Here is a 12,665-nt window from a genome sequence, read left to right on the forward strand (position 1 = left end):
CGATAGAGTATCAATTAGAACTCCGATTTAGTTCGTACTGCGTGCTGTAGTCCAGCAGAATGGCCGAAAACCTTAATTAAAAGTTACACCAGAACTATGGAGCAAATGGATCCTGAGTTCAAACCCCAGTGATGACATTTTTTTTACTGTATTATGCGTGAAAGATTTATATCAGACTATTAATACTTCCAGGGCAACGGCCTTGCCGCAGTGGATACACCGGTTCCCGTCAGATCACCGAAGTTAAGCGCTGTCGGGCGTGGTCGGCACTTGGATGGGTAACCATCCGGCCGCCATGCGCTGTTGCCATTTTTCTGGGTGCACTCAGCCTCGTGATGCCAACGGAGGAGCTACTCGACCGAATAGAAGCGGCTCCGGTCGAAGAAAACCATCATAACGACCGGGAGAGCGGTGTGCTGACCACACGCCCCTCCTATCCGCATCCTCATCTGAGGATGATACAGCAGTCGGATGGTCATGATGGGCCACATGTGGCCTGAAGACGGAGTGCTTTATTAATACTTCCGCAAGTGTGATTCTATTATTCATTTATTCTACCGTTCCCATGTTTATGTTTATTCTGTGAAACCAAAAATGCACTAGCTGCTTCATGACGAATGTTCTCCCTGACCTTAATCGTTCCCTTTGTAATGACATTGATATCGATGCTAACGTGTTTTTGCTGGGGCTGCAGCTCCTGAACTTTATTGAACGTAGCGTCATTCGAAAATAATTGGAGAACCACATCTATCTCTACAATGTTCTCTATAGGTTTGCTACATTCAACTAACGAAGTGAAAGTAGACTGTCAAAAGAACATTGCTGCGAACTCCAAAAAGTCATTTTACATGTCAGAAAAATGTTGTTCCCTATAACAGTTTCACGCGTAAACAGTTAAATTAATGATGGGGTTTGAACGCGGCGTCTTTGGTACAACTTCACGCTCTACCAACGCACCTACTCTAGATTTATAAAACCATCACTCACAGATAAGCTTTTCCTGTGCTCCGTACTACTATTGTTACTTTTAACTACCGTTTACGCACGTTGTACTGGACGACAGCCATACTCTGTCGATATACAACGTTTGGTACCGATCTGAATGTCTGACATCTGGAGGTTTGGGTGTAAGAATTGACCTCTCTGTGCTCCGTGATAGAACTGGCGGTTTCCGTCGCGTTTTGAACTTGGCGGACCGTGGTTTAGAGTTTCACATTTCGAGTAATACTGAAGACAATGAAAGTGAATAAAAACCCAGCAGTGCTTTATATATTTGTTATTTCAAGTCGTAGGCTAAATTGTAATCGGTATTCATGGTTTTTGCAGCGAAAGAGAATTGTAGCCCATTAAGGGTATGGCTCACAGTTTTTTAATGGACATTATAATCTGCCTTTACCCATTCCAAGAGAGACACTTAGCGCTTATGTTACCAAGTTAAGAATGATTGGTAGATTGCAAATGAAGGACGAAGGAAGACGCTGTAACAAGCTCCTGAACTGCATATGCGGCAGGCAGAAGCAGCAACAGAGAGCCTCAGCAAATATAAAGGACACCATTAAATTTATATATTTTGTAGACCTTATGTACCTCGCCTTCTACTTAAATATGACATCAGAGATGGAGATAATGAAGAAGACGAGAGCTACGTTGCTGAAGATGAATGTGAGTGCAATAGCATCTGCAGTGTTGGCAACGGTGCAAATGCGGAGGTTTCGTAAATGTTCTGGCACGATGTCCATATGAGGTATTTACTTCAAAAGTTCTTCCGATGAAAATGTCCGAGAATGGCGTGGACATGTTGCAGTTTTTCTCAAAACTCCGACTGCTCTACAGGTGTCAGAATTTTTTTCTGCCAAGACGACCACTGTGACGCAGATACCATTGTAACTGTACCGTACACAGGCGGGATGTCCCGGAAGTCAGAGTATGGGCGTAGTCCTTTTTTTATTTTTACTTTAAAATCTTTAGATTTTAGTTTGTAGTTATTTTTGCTGTATTCTTCAGCTCTTTTGTATTGCTTACATAAAAGATTGGTTTACAGTTGTTGGTGCTGCATACCGTTTACGTTAGATTGCAGATGACGGGTCAAAAAAAATGGTTCAAATGGCTCTGAGCACTATGGGATTTAACATCTGTGGTCATCAGTCCCCTAGAACTTAGAACTACTTAAACCTAACTAACCTAAGGACATCACACACATCCATGCCCGAAGCAGGATTCGAACCTGCGACCGTAGCGGTCGCGCGGTTCCGGACTGAGCGCCTAGAACCGCTAGACCACCGCGGCCGGCGATGACGGGTCAGTTCATACTGAAATAAATAAATAAATAATTAAATCCCTACCAAAAAATCATCAGCTGCTGACGAAGAAGACGTTGCATACTTTCGAAATCTTGATGCGCAAGCAACAAGAATGTCTTTCCCCCTGTTTTCTTCTTCTTCTTCTTCTTCTTCTTCTTCTTTTCCTTTGGTGTTCAACGCAGAGATAGATTTGCAGCAGAATTCTATTACAGACTTCTGTCTGCCTTCCTCTTCTTTCCACATACGTAGCACACCCTCCATCACTCAAAATCTGCTGCATGTATCAAGCCCTTGGCCGTCCCCGATGATTCCTTCCGTCAACAGTTCCTTTTGTTATTGATTTAGTGAACTTATACTGTCTTAAAATACGTCCTACGAGTTTGTATCTTATTGTTTGGATGTGCCTTCAGAGAGATATAATTTCCATTATTCTTCTCGTTACCTCTTGGTAATCATCTCTCCATTCGATATTAAACATTCTTCTGTAGCGCCAAATATCCGGAGCTATTAGTCCTCTTTTCTTTTCTTATTCTCCAAGTTTCACACCCATATAGGACCGTTCTCAAGACAGATGCTTTCATGATCCTTTTCCTTCTTTTCAGGCTAACGGCCTTGCTAGTGAGTAAGTTCTTTGGCAAATAAGTGCAACTTCGGCGTGCGGTATTCTGCTCTCAGTGTCCTTCCGGATTCTAATATTCTTTGTGATCCAATTTCTCAAATAGATAAATTCCTCTATCACTTCTAATACCTCTCTTTCAATTCTTCTTCTTTTGATATTCTTCTTCAGCACTGCATATTATCTCATTAGCCATTCTCTTGTTTATTCTCATGGCATACTTGTCACAGAAAATCCTTTCCAGTGTGGTGAGCACCTTCTCTCGGTCTTCTTTCGTCTCTTAGATCGCAGCAACATCATCTACCTATTGCAGCATGTCTACCTTCTCTCCTATGAACATTGAATGAATGCGGCTGTGGTTTTAAACACGCTGATATACTCATCCAGAAATGAAAATGGCTTTCGGTGAGCCTCTAGCCTCGTAATTGCCTGTCTCCGTGTGTTTATTTTGTTTCCGCATTTGCTGTCGGCTACTCGAGTGTAGTGCTTGCTGGAGGGAGGAGTCTATTATTTAACGCGTCCCACTTCTTGCAACGCGGACGACCGACGCCTGCCCAAAGCGGCGCGCTGCCGCCGCCTGTGACGTAACCCGACGGGCCCGCTTTATGGCCTACTCGTCCGCAGCACTATCTTTTTATTGACCGTATAAGTCTAGTATCTTTTCGCGTAAATAAATTATGCAGTAGAATACATAAGACCGAAACGTTTACCCACTGCTACCAGACTTATACTGCACACGTCCCTAATGTAAAAAAAAAAGACACTGCCACTGGACATAGATCGTACTTAACGTGTTAATATTGTAGTGCTAATGATACAATGATGAATGCCAAAGCATTCAAAATTTCGGGTGGTTTTGTTAATCACCATCCTACATGTTAAATTCATGTAGTTTTTGTTTTATATCTGACTGTTCGGTCCCTTTCACTATTCTGTCAGTCATGCCCAGCCTTAGCGTGCGTGGTGTTTGTTGTGTTCTTCAGTCCGAAGACTAGATTGATGCATCTCTCCTCCATAGGCTATCTTGTACGAGCCTTTTCATCTCTGCGTGACTATTCCAAACTCGTCCATGTCAACTTGCTCGTTGTACTCAATTCTTGGTTCCTCTCTACAATATTTACGCTCCCCTTCCACATACAAACGTATCTCCATTACCAACTTCCAAATTCCTGGAGCCCTCAGAATATGTCCTATCGACCAGTCCCTTCTTTTTAAATCAGGTTTTGTCCTAAATCTCATTCTTCCCCAATCTACATCTACATCCACATTTATACTCCGCAAGCCCCACAACGGTGTGTGGCGGAGAGCACTTTACGTGCAACTGTCATTACCTCCCTTTCCTGTTCCACTCGCGTATGGTTCGCGGGAAGAACGACTGTCTGAAAGCCTCCGTGCGCGCTCGAATCTCTCTAATTTTACATTCGTGATCTCCTCGGGAGGTATAAGTAGGGGGAAACAATATATTCGATACCTCATCCAGAAACGCCCACTCTCTAAACCTGGACAGGAAGCTACACCGCGATGCAGAGCGCCTCTCTTGCAGAGTCTGCCACTTGAGTTGCTAAACATCTCCGTAACGGTATCACGGTTACCAAATAACCCTGTGTCGAAACGCGCCCCTCTTCTTTGGATCTTCTCTATCTCCTCTGTCAACCCGACCTGGTACGAATCCCACACTGATGAGCAATACTCAAGTATAGGCCGAACGAGTGTTTTGTAAGCCACCTCCTTTGTTGATAGACTACATTTTCTAAGCACTCTCCCCATGAATCTCAACCTGGCACCCGCCTTACCAACAATTCGATTCAGTACTTCCTCATTACATTGTCGAAGCACCGATCTAATATTGAACATTCGTGTACAGCACTGAATTTCAAAAGCTGCTATTCTTTACCTGTCTGAACTGTTATTTTCCACGTTTCACTTCAGCACAAAGCTAACCATCGAACAAATACCTTCAGAAAATAGCCGGCCGGGTTGGCCGAGCGGCTCTAGGCACTACAGTCTGGAACCGCTCGACCGCTACCGTCGCAGGTTCGAATCCTGCCTCAGGTATGGATGTGTGTGATGTCCTTAGGTTAGTTAGGCTCAAGTAGTTCTAAGTTCTAGGGGACTGATGACCTTAGAAGTTAAGTCCCATAGTGCTCAGATCCGTTTGAACCATTTGAACCTTCAGAAAATACTTCCTATAATTTACATTTGTACTCAATGTTATCAGTTTCATTTGTTTCAGAAAAGCTTTTTTTTATTGGCATTTATATCATCTCTACTGCGGCCATCGTCACCTGTTTTCCGCTCAAATAACAAAACTCACGTACTGCTTCTAGTGACTTATTTGCTAGTGTAATTCCTTCAGCATCGCTTGAATTAACTCGATTGCTTTCCATTACCTCTGTTTCACTTTTTTTGGTGTTCATCTTCTCTCTTCAAAACCCTACATATTTTATGCAACTGCTCTTGCAAGTCCTTCGTCTCCCCTGAGCTGAGAGAATTAAAATGTCAACGCCAAACCTCGAAAACTGTATTTCTTCTCCCTGAACTTAAATTTCCCCTTGCAACCTTCTCATTGGTTCCATTACTGCGTCCTCATTGCAGAGACTGAATAACACTGGGCTGGGTTAAACCCCTGTCTCACTCTCTTCACTATTACCGCTACCGTTTCACGTCCGTATTTCGCCCCCTATGACTGTGGTTCAAATGGCTCTGAGCACTATGGGACTCAACTGCTGAGGTCATTAGTCCCCTAGAACTTAGAACTAGTTAAACCTAACTAACCTAAGGACATCACAAACATCCATGCCCGAGGCAGGATTCGAACCTGCGACCGTAGCGGTCTTGCGGTTCCAGACTGCAGCGCCTTTAACCGCACGGCCACTTCGGCCGGCCCTTATGACTGTATTCTGGTGTCTGTGCATAGTTGTAAACAAGTTTTCGTTCCGCGTATTTTGTCCCTGCTACCTTCAGAATTTCCAGGAGTATATTCCAGTCCACATTGTCAATAAAACTTTATCAAAATCTACACTTCCTGTAGACATACGTTTGCCTTTCTTCAAAAAATGGTTCAAATGGCTCTGAGCACTATGGGACTTAACATCTGTGGTCATCAGTCCCCTAGAACTTAGAACTACTTAAACCTAACTAACCTAAAGACATCACACACATCCATGCCCGAGGCAGGATTCGAACCTGCGACCGTAGCGGTCACGCGGTTCCAGCCTGAAGCGCCTAGAACCGCACGGCCACACCGGCCGGTTGCCTTTCTTCAACCTGTCTTCTAAGATAATTCGCGTATTCTTACATTTCTCTGAAACTGATGTTATCCGAGATCGGCTTCTACGAGTTTTTCCATTCCTCTGTAAAGAATTTGTGTAAAACACCATACACAGATGAGGCCCAAATATTTAGCGCAGGAAAGCGTTGAATTTTTGCCTGCCTTTCGGCGAAATGTGCACTGATTCGTAAGCATCTCACACTACAATAAAAATATGCAGGATTTACGACGTAAAGAACAACTAATACAGTTCGTATCTTAGGCAGTTATTTTAGTTTATGGTTGGGTCCAATTAAAGTAACATATTTTTTACGTCCACTTTCTATAAAAGGCGCCGCCACCGGAAGATACTTTCGCTACAGAAAAAATCAGTGAACAACACATGTACCGCATGACCTGTTTGGTATTTTTTTGTTTGAAGAGCCTTCTGATGAATCACCCGTCGGATCGAAACCGGTAACGGTGCCTTTTGTTCATAGTTAATAGCTTTATTATTAGTATGGCTCTGAGCACTATGGGACTTAACATCTGTGGTCATCAGTCCCCTAGAACTTAGAACTACTTAAACCTAACTAACCTAAGGACATTACACACATCCATGCCCGAGGCAGGATTCGAACCTGCGACCGTAGCGGTCACGCGGTTCTAGACTGAAGTGCCTAGAACCGCACGGCCACACCGGCCGGCTATTATTAGTAGCTGATTACTGTTTTTATTTTATAGTAGGAAGTAACCTGGCACGGTCTCACGATATAAATTTTCGAATACGTAGGTGTGTGTGTGTGTGTGTGTGTGTGTGTGTGTGTGTGTGTGTGCATGTGTATTGAACCGGGGACCTAGAAATGACGGAGAGACTTCGTTCCGCCGTAGCCCTCAGTGGTTCACAACCCCACAATAGGCCACAGCAGTCCACCCACCCCACCACCGCCCCCACCGAACCCAGTGCTACTGTGCGGTTCGGTCCCCAGTGGACCCCTCTCCCCCTCCACACACACACACACACACACACACACACACACACACACACACACACACACACACCCTGCACCCCTCTGGGACAGTCTCGTACCAGACGAGTGAAACCCCAAATGTTTGCATGGTAGAGTAGTTATGGTGCACGCGTACGTGGAGACAGTGTTTGCGCACCAATCGCCCACATAGTGTAACTGAGGAGGAACAGGGAACCAGCCCGCATTCGCCGAGGTTGATGGAAAATCGACTTAAAAACCATCCACAGGCTGGCCAGCACACCGGACCTTGACACTAATCCGCCAGGCGGATTCTTGTCGGGGACCGTCACGCCTTTCCGCCCGGAAAGCGGCGCGTTAGACCGCGCGGCTAGCCGGGCGGGCTATAAGTAGGTGAAGTAACATACACTCCTGGAAATGGAAAAAAGACCACATTGACACCGGTGTGTCAGACCCACCATACTTGCTCCGGACACTGCGAGAGGGCTGTACAAGCAATGATCACACGCACGGCACAGCGGACACACCAGGAACCGCGGTGTTGGCCGTCGAATGGCGCTAGCTGCGCAGCATTTGTGCACCGCCGCCGTCAGTGTCAGCCAGTTTGCCGTGGCATACGGAGCTCCATCGCAGTCTTTAACACTGGTAGCATGCCGCGACAGCGTGGACGTGAACCGTATGTGCAGTTGACGGACTTTGAGCGAGGGCGTATAGTGGGCATGCGGGAGGCCGGGTGGACGTACCGCCGAATTGCTCAACACGTGGGGCGTGAGGTCTCCACAGTACATCGATGTTGTCGCCGGTGGTCGGCGGAAGGTGCACGCGCCCGTCGACCTGGGACCGGACCGCAGCGACGCACGGATGCACGCCAAGACCGTAGGATCCTACGCAGTGCCGTAGGGGACCGCACCGCCACTTCCCAGCAAATTAGGGACACTGTTGCTCCTGGGGTATCGGCGAGGACCATTCGCAACCGTCTCCATGAAGCTGGGCTACGGTCCCGCACACCGTTAGGCCGTCTTCGGCTCACGCCCCAACATCGTGCAGCCCGCCTCCAGTGGTGTCGCGACAGGCGTGAATGGAGGGACGAATGGAGACGTGTCGTCTTCAGCGATGAGAGTCGCTTCTGCCTTGGTGCCAATGATGGTCGTATGCGTGTTTGGCGCCGTGCAGGTGAGCGCCACAATCAGGACTGCATACGACCGAGGCACACAGGGCCAACACCCGGCATCATGGTGTGGGGAGCGATCTCCTACACTGGCCGTACACCACTGGTGATCGTCGAGGGGACACTGAATAGTGCACGGTACATCCAAACCGTCATCGAACCCATCGTTCTACCATTCCTAGACCGGCAAGGGAACTTGCTGTTCCAACAGGACAATGCACGTCCGCATGTACCCCGTGCCACCAAACGTGCTCTAGAAGGTGTAAGTCAACTACCCTGGCCAGCAAGATCTCCGGATCTGCCCCCCATTGAGCATGTTTGGGACTGGATGAAGCGTCGTCTCACGCGGTCTGCACGTCCAGCACGAACGCTGGTCCAACTGAGGCGCCAGGTGGAAATGGCATGGCAAGCCGTTCCACAGGACTACATCCAGCATCTCTACGATCGTCTCCATGGGAGAATAGCAGCCTGCATTGCTGCGAAAGGTGGATATACACTGTACTAGTGCCGACATTGTGCATGCTCTGTTGCCTGTGTCTATGTGCCTGTGGTTCTGTCAGTGTGATCATGTGATGTATCTGACCCCAGGAATGTGTCAATAAAGTTTCCTCTTCCTGGGACAATGAATTCACGGTGTTCTTATTTCAATTTCCAGGAGTGTATAATTAATAAGGATCGCGATGCCCAAGATACTACGTGAAAGCTTAAAGAAAATATAACCTGTTTAATTGTGCAGATACTCCGCTGAATTTGTTGCATAGAGTAGCACCAGGGAAATCAGAGATGGTATACAGAAGAAATAATGACATAAATTATTCATATGTTTTAAATTTTGATCAGAATGCCTATTTATTGTTACATATACATCTACATCATACTCCGCAAGCCACCTAATGGTGTGTGGCGGAGAGTACTTTCGGTACCGCTATCTGATCCCTCCAACCCTGCTCCGCTCGCCAATAGTGCGTGGGAACAATGATTGTCGGTATGCCTCTGTATTGTCTCTAATTTCTCAAATTTTCTCCTCGTGATCAGAACGCAAGATGTATGCGGGGGGAAGTAATATGTTGTCCGACTCCTCATGAAAAGTGCTGTCCCGAAATTTCAGTAGTTAATCTCTCCGTGATGCACAACGCCTGTCATGTAACGTCTGTCTGTTTAGCATCTCCGTAACGCTCTCTTGCCAGCTAAACGATCCCGTGACAAAACGCGCCGCTCTTCATCGGATCTTCACTATCTCCCCTATCAGTCCTACCTGATAGGGATCCCAGATAGATGAACAGTACTCAACACTCGGGCGAACAAGCGCCTTACAAGCCACTTCTTTCGTGGATGAGTTACATTTCCTTAAGAGTCTTCCGATGAATCTGAGTCTTGTGTTTACTCTTCCCACTATCTGTTTTATATGGTCATTCCGCCTAAGGTCGCTCTGGATAGTTACGCCTAGATATTTTACGGCAGACGCTGTCTCCAGCTGTTTGTCATCAACAGTGTAGCTGTTCATTAGTGGATTTCTTTTCCTATGTATGCGCAATATGTTACATTTATTTACGTTCAGGGTCAGCTGCCAGAGCCTGCACCATTCATCAATTCTCTGCAGGTCATTCTGCAAATTCTTATTATCTTCTGGCGTTACTACTTTGGTATAAACAACTGCATCACCTGCGAATAGCCTCAAAGAGCATCCAACGCTTTCTACTAGATCGTTTGTATATATTGTGAACGGCTACGGTCCTATCACACTTCCCTGTGGTACTCCGGATATTACCTTTACATCTGTCGATTTAGTTCCGTTAAGAGCGAATCCAGTCGCAGGTCTACTCCAATACTCCGTAAGCTCGTATTTTTTTCATTAAACGGCAATGCGGGACGGTGTCAAATGGCTTACTGAAATCAATGAACACGGCATCAACCTGAGCGCCGTTGTCCAATGCGCTGTGGATCTCATGGAGGAACAGAGTGAACTGAGTTTCACAGGATCTCTGTTTTTCGGAATCCATGTTGGTTTTTATAGAGGAGACGTTCATTTTCCAAAAAGTCATAATTAATGAGCATAAAACATGTTCCATAATTCTACAACAGATTCACGTCAACGATTAAGGTCTGTTATTGTGTGGAACTGTCTTACGGCCTTTCTTAAAAACGGGAACGACCTGCGCATGCGTTCTACGATAAATTACTGCAAGAAGGGCAGCACGTTCATTCGCATTATCTTTATAGAATCTTATAGGTATCTCATCTAGTCCTCACGCCGTTCCATTACTATGCTATTGTAGCTGCTTTTCAATTCCACGACCGGTTATCTCGATATCTGCCATTTCGACGTTCGTACGACGATTGAAAGGAGGGACCGAGTTACGATCTTCCGCGGTGAAACAACTTCGGAAGACCGAATTCATTATTTCGGCTTTCTCTCTGTTATCTACCGTTTCGGTGCCGGTGTGGTCGCTGAAAGAATCAATAGATTGTTTTGACCCACTTACTGATTTTACATACGACCAAAATCGCTTAGGGTTTTCTCTCAGGTCGGTTGACAACGTCTTACTTTCAGAATCATTGAACGCTTCTCTCATTGTTCGCCTTACGCTCATTTTCGCTTCGTTCAGCTTTTGTTTGTCAGCTAGGTTTATACTTCTCTTGAATCTGAGATGAAGTGCTCTTTGTTTACGTAGCGCTTTTCTAACACAACTATTAAACCATGGTGGTGGATGTTTCCCTTCCCTTAATATCTTACTCGGAACATACTTGTCTAGGGCAATGATGTCTTTGAATTTTTTCCATTTGTTCTTCACATCTTCGTCCTCATCACCGCATATTTGATGCTGGCTGCTGAGATATTCTGAAATTTGCATCCTGTCACCCTTGCTGAGTAAATATATAAGGGGCGTTCAAAAAGAAACGAGCCGTAGGCATAATTACAGAAACCAGTGCTTGTATGTTAGAAGTATTGACCCTGGCTGTTGAGACACTTGTCCCACTGTGACACAAGGCTGTGAAAGGCTGTCTCAAAAAATTCCCGTGGCTGCTATGTTAACCAGTTCCGCACATACTCGTACAGCTGGACATCGTCGTCCGAGGTGAATCGTTTGCCCCTATGCTGACGTTCAGAAGGGGGCATCTTGGTCAAAGAAGAACGTCAGCATAGGGGCAAACGATTCATCTCGGACGACGATGTCCAGCTGTACGAGTATGTGCGGAACTGGTCAACATCGCAGCCCCGGGAATTTTATGAGACAGCCATTCACCGCCTTGTGTCACAGTGGGACAAGTGTCTCAACAGCCAGGGTCAATACTTCTAACATACAGGTACTAGTTTCTGTAATTATGCCTACGGCTCGTTTCTTTTTGAACATCCCTTATATTTTCCTACCTTTCTTAACAAGCCTTGTATGACCCGTCGTCATAGATGCCGTCCCACTCTTATGATCACTCTGCGTTAACTGATTCGGTAAGTTCAGGTCTGTTTGTTACCAGGAAGTCTAAGACGTTACCCTCACGAGTTGGTTCTCTATCATCTGCACAAGTTAATTTTCGGACAAGACATCGAGAACAATGAAACTGTGTTTTCGTTGATGCAACAAAAAAAAAAATAAAGAAAATAGGTAAACTCTGTGTTCTGGCTCAGATGGGCCAATCCGGTCCGTCCGACCGCCTTGTCATCCTCTGCCAGTGACGTCACTGCATGTGGTATACAGGGGTCTGTGGTCAGCACACGGCTCTTACTCTCGCTGTCCGGTTTCTTGATCTTGGAACCGGTACTGATCGCTCGAGTAACTCCTCGTTTGGCTTGCGAGACATGTTGTGAATGCACCCCATACCAGTCGTCTCACCAAGGAAAAATCCTTTGCAGTACCGGGCATCAAACTCTGGTCCTGCTCATGATATTCAGCCGCGCTGACCACTCAGCGATGTGCTAAATATTCAGTATCTATCAACTGATGAGTAAGTGAATTAGTTAGAGCTGTCAGTCCCCTCGACGGCTGTAATGGTTCGGCGTTACACATGACAGTGATTATATTAGACTTCGCATTGGCCCTGTGGGTGACATCTGTACGCATGATGTTTGCATTGCAAGGTCTCAGTGCATTTTTTGATGAGATGTTTGAATTACAAAAAGGGTGCTGTCTGTCTCCTACCCTTTGCAGAGAGTACTTCCAGAGTATGACTGAGCCTGCCTACTAGGTGATAAGAGGGTAGAAATTAGAGGAAGAAGATGCGGCTGTTTGTGTTTTGTAGACGGCAAACTCCTTCTGGCGACGGTTGTAAAGGAATGCAGGAAATGTTGGATGTCACTGAAGGATGAAAATCAACACAAAAAATAACACAAATGTAATGACACTAG

General features: G+C 45.9%; 1 protein-coding gene and 1 pseudogene across 1 annotated transcript in view; both read left to right on the plus strand.

Annotated features, from left to right (window-relative positions):
• The window catches only part of LOC126482030 (multiple PDZ domain protein), a 1,476,438-nt gene that overhangs the window by 1,018,114 nt on the left and 445,659 nt on the right, over window positions 1–12,665 (plus strand). The window lies entirely within an intron of this gene.
• LOC126482680 (5S ribosomal RNA) lies at window positions 193–309 on the plus strand (annotated as a pseudogene).

The sequence above is a fragment of the Schistocerca serialis genome, chromosome 5 (genome assembly GCF_023864345.2).
Source record: "Schistocerca serialis cubense isolate TAMUIC-IGC-003099 chromosome 5, iqSchSeri2.2, whole genome shotgun sequence".
In the NCBI taxonomy this organism is placed as follows: Eukaryota; Metazoa; Arthropoda; class Insecta; order Orthoptera; family Acrididae; genus Schistocerca; species Schistocerca serialis.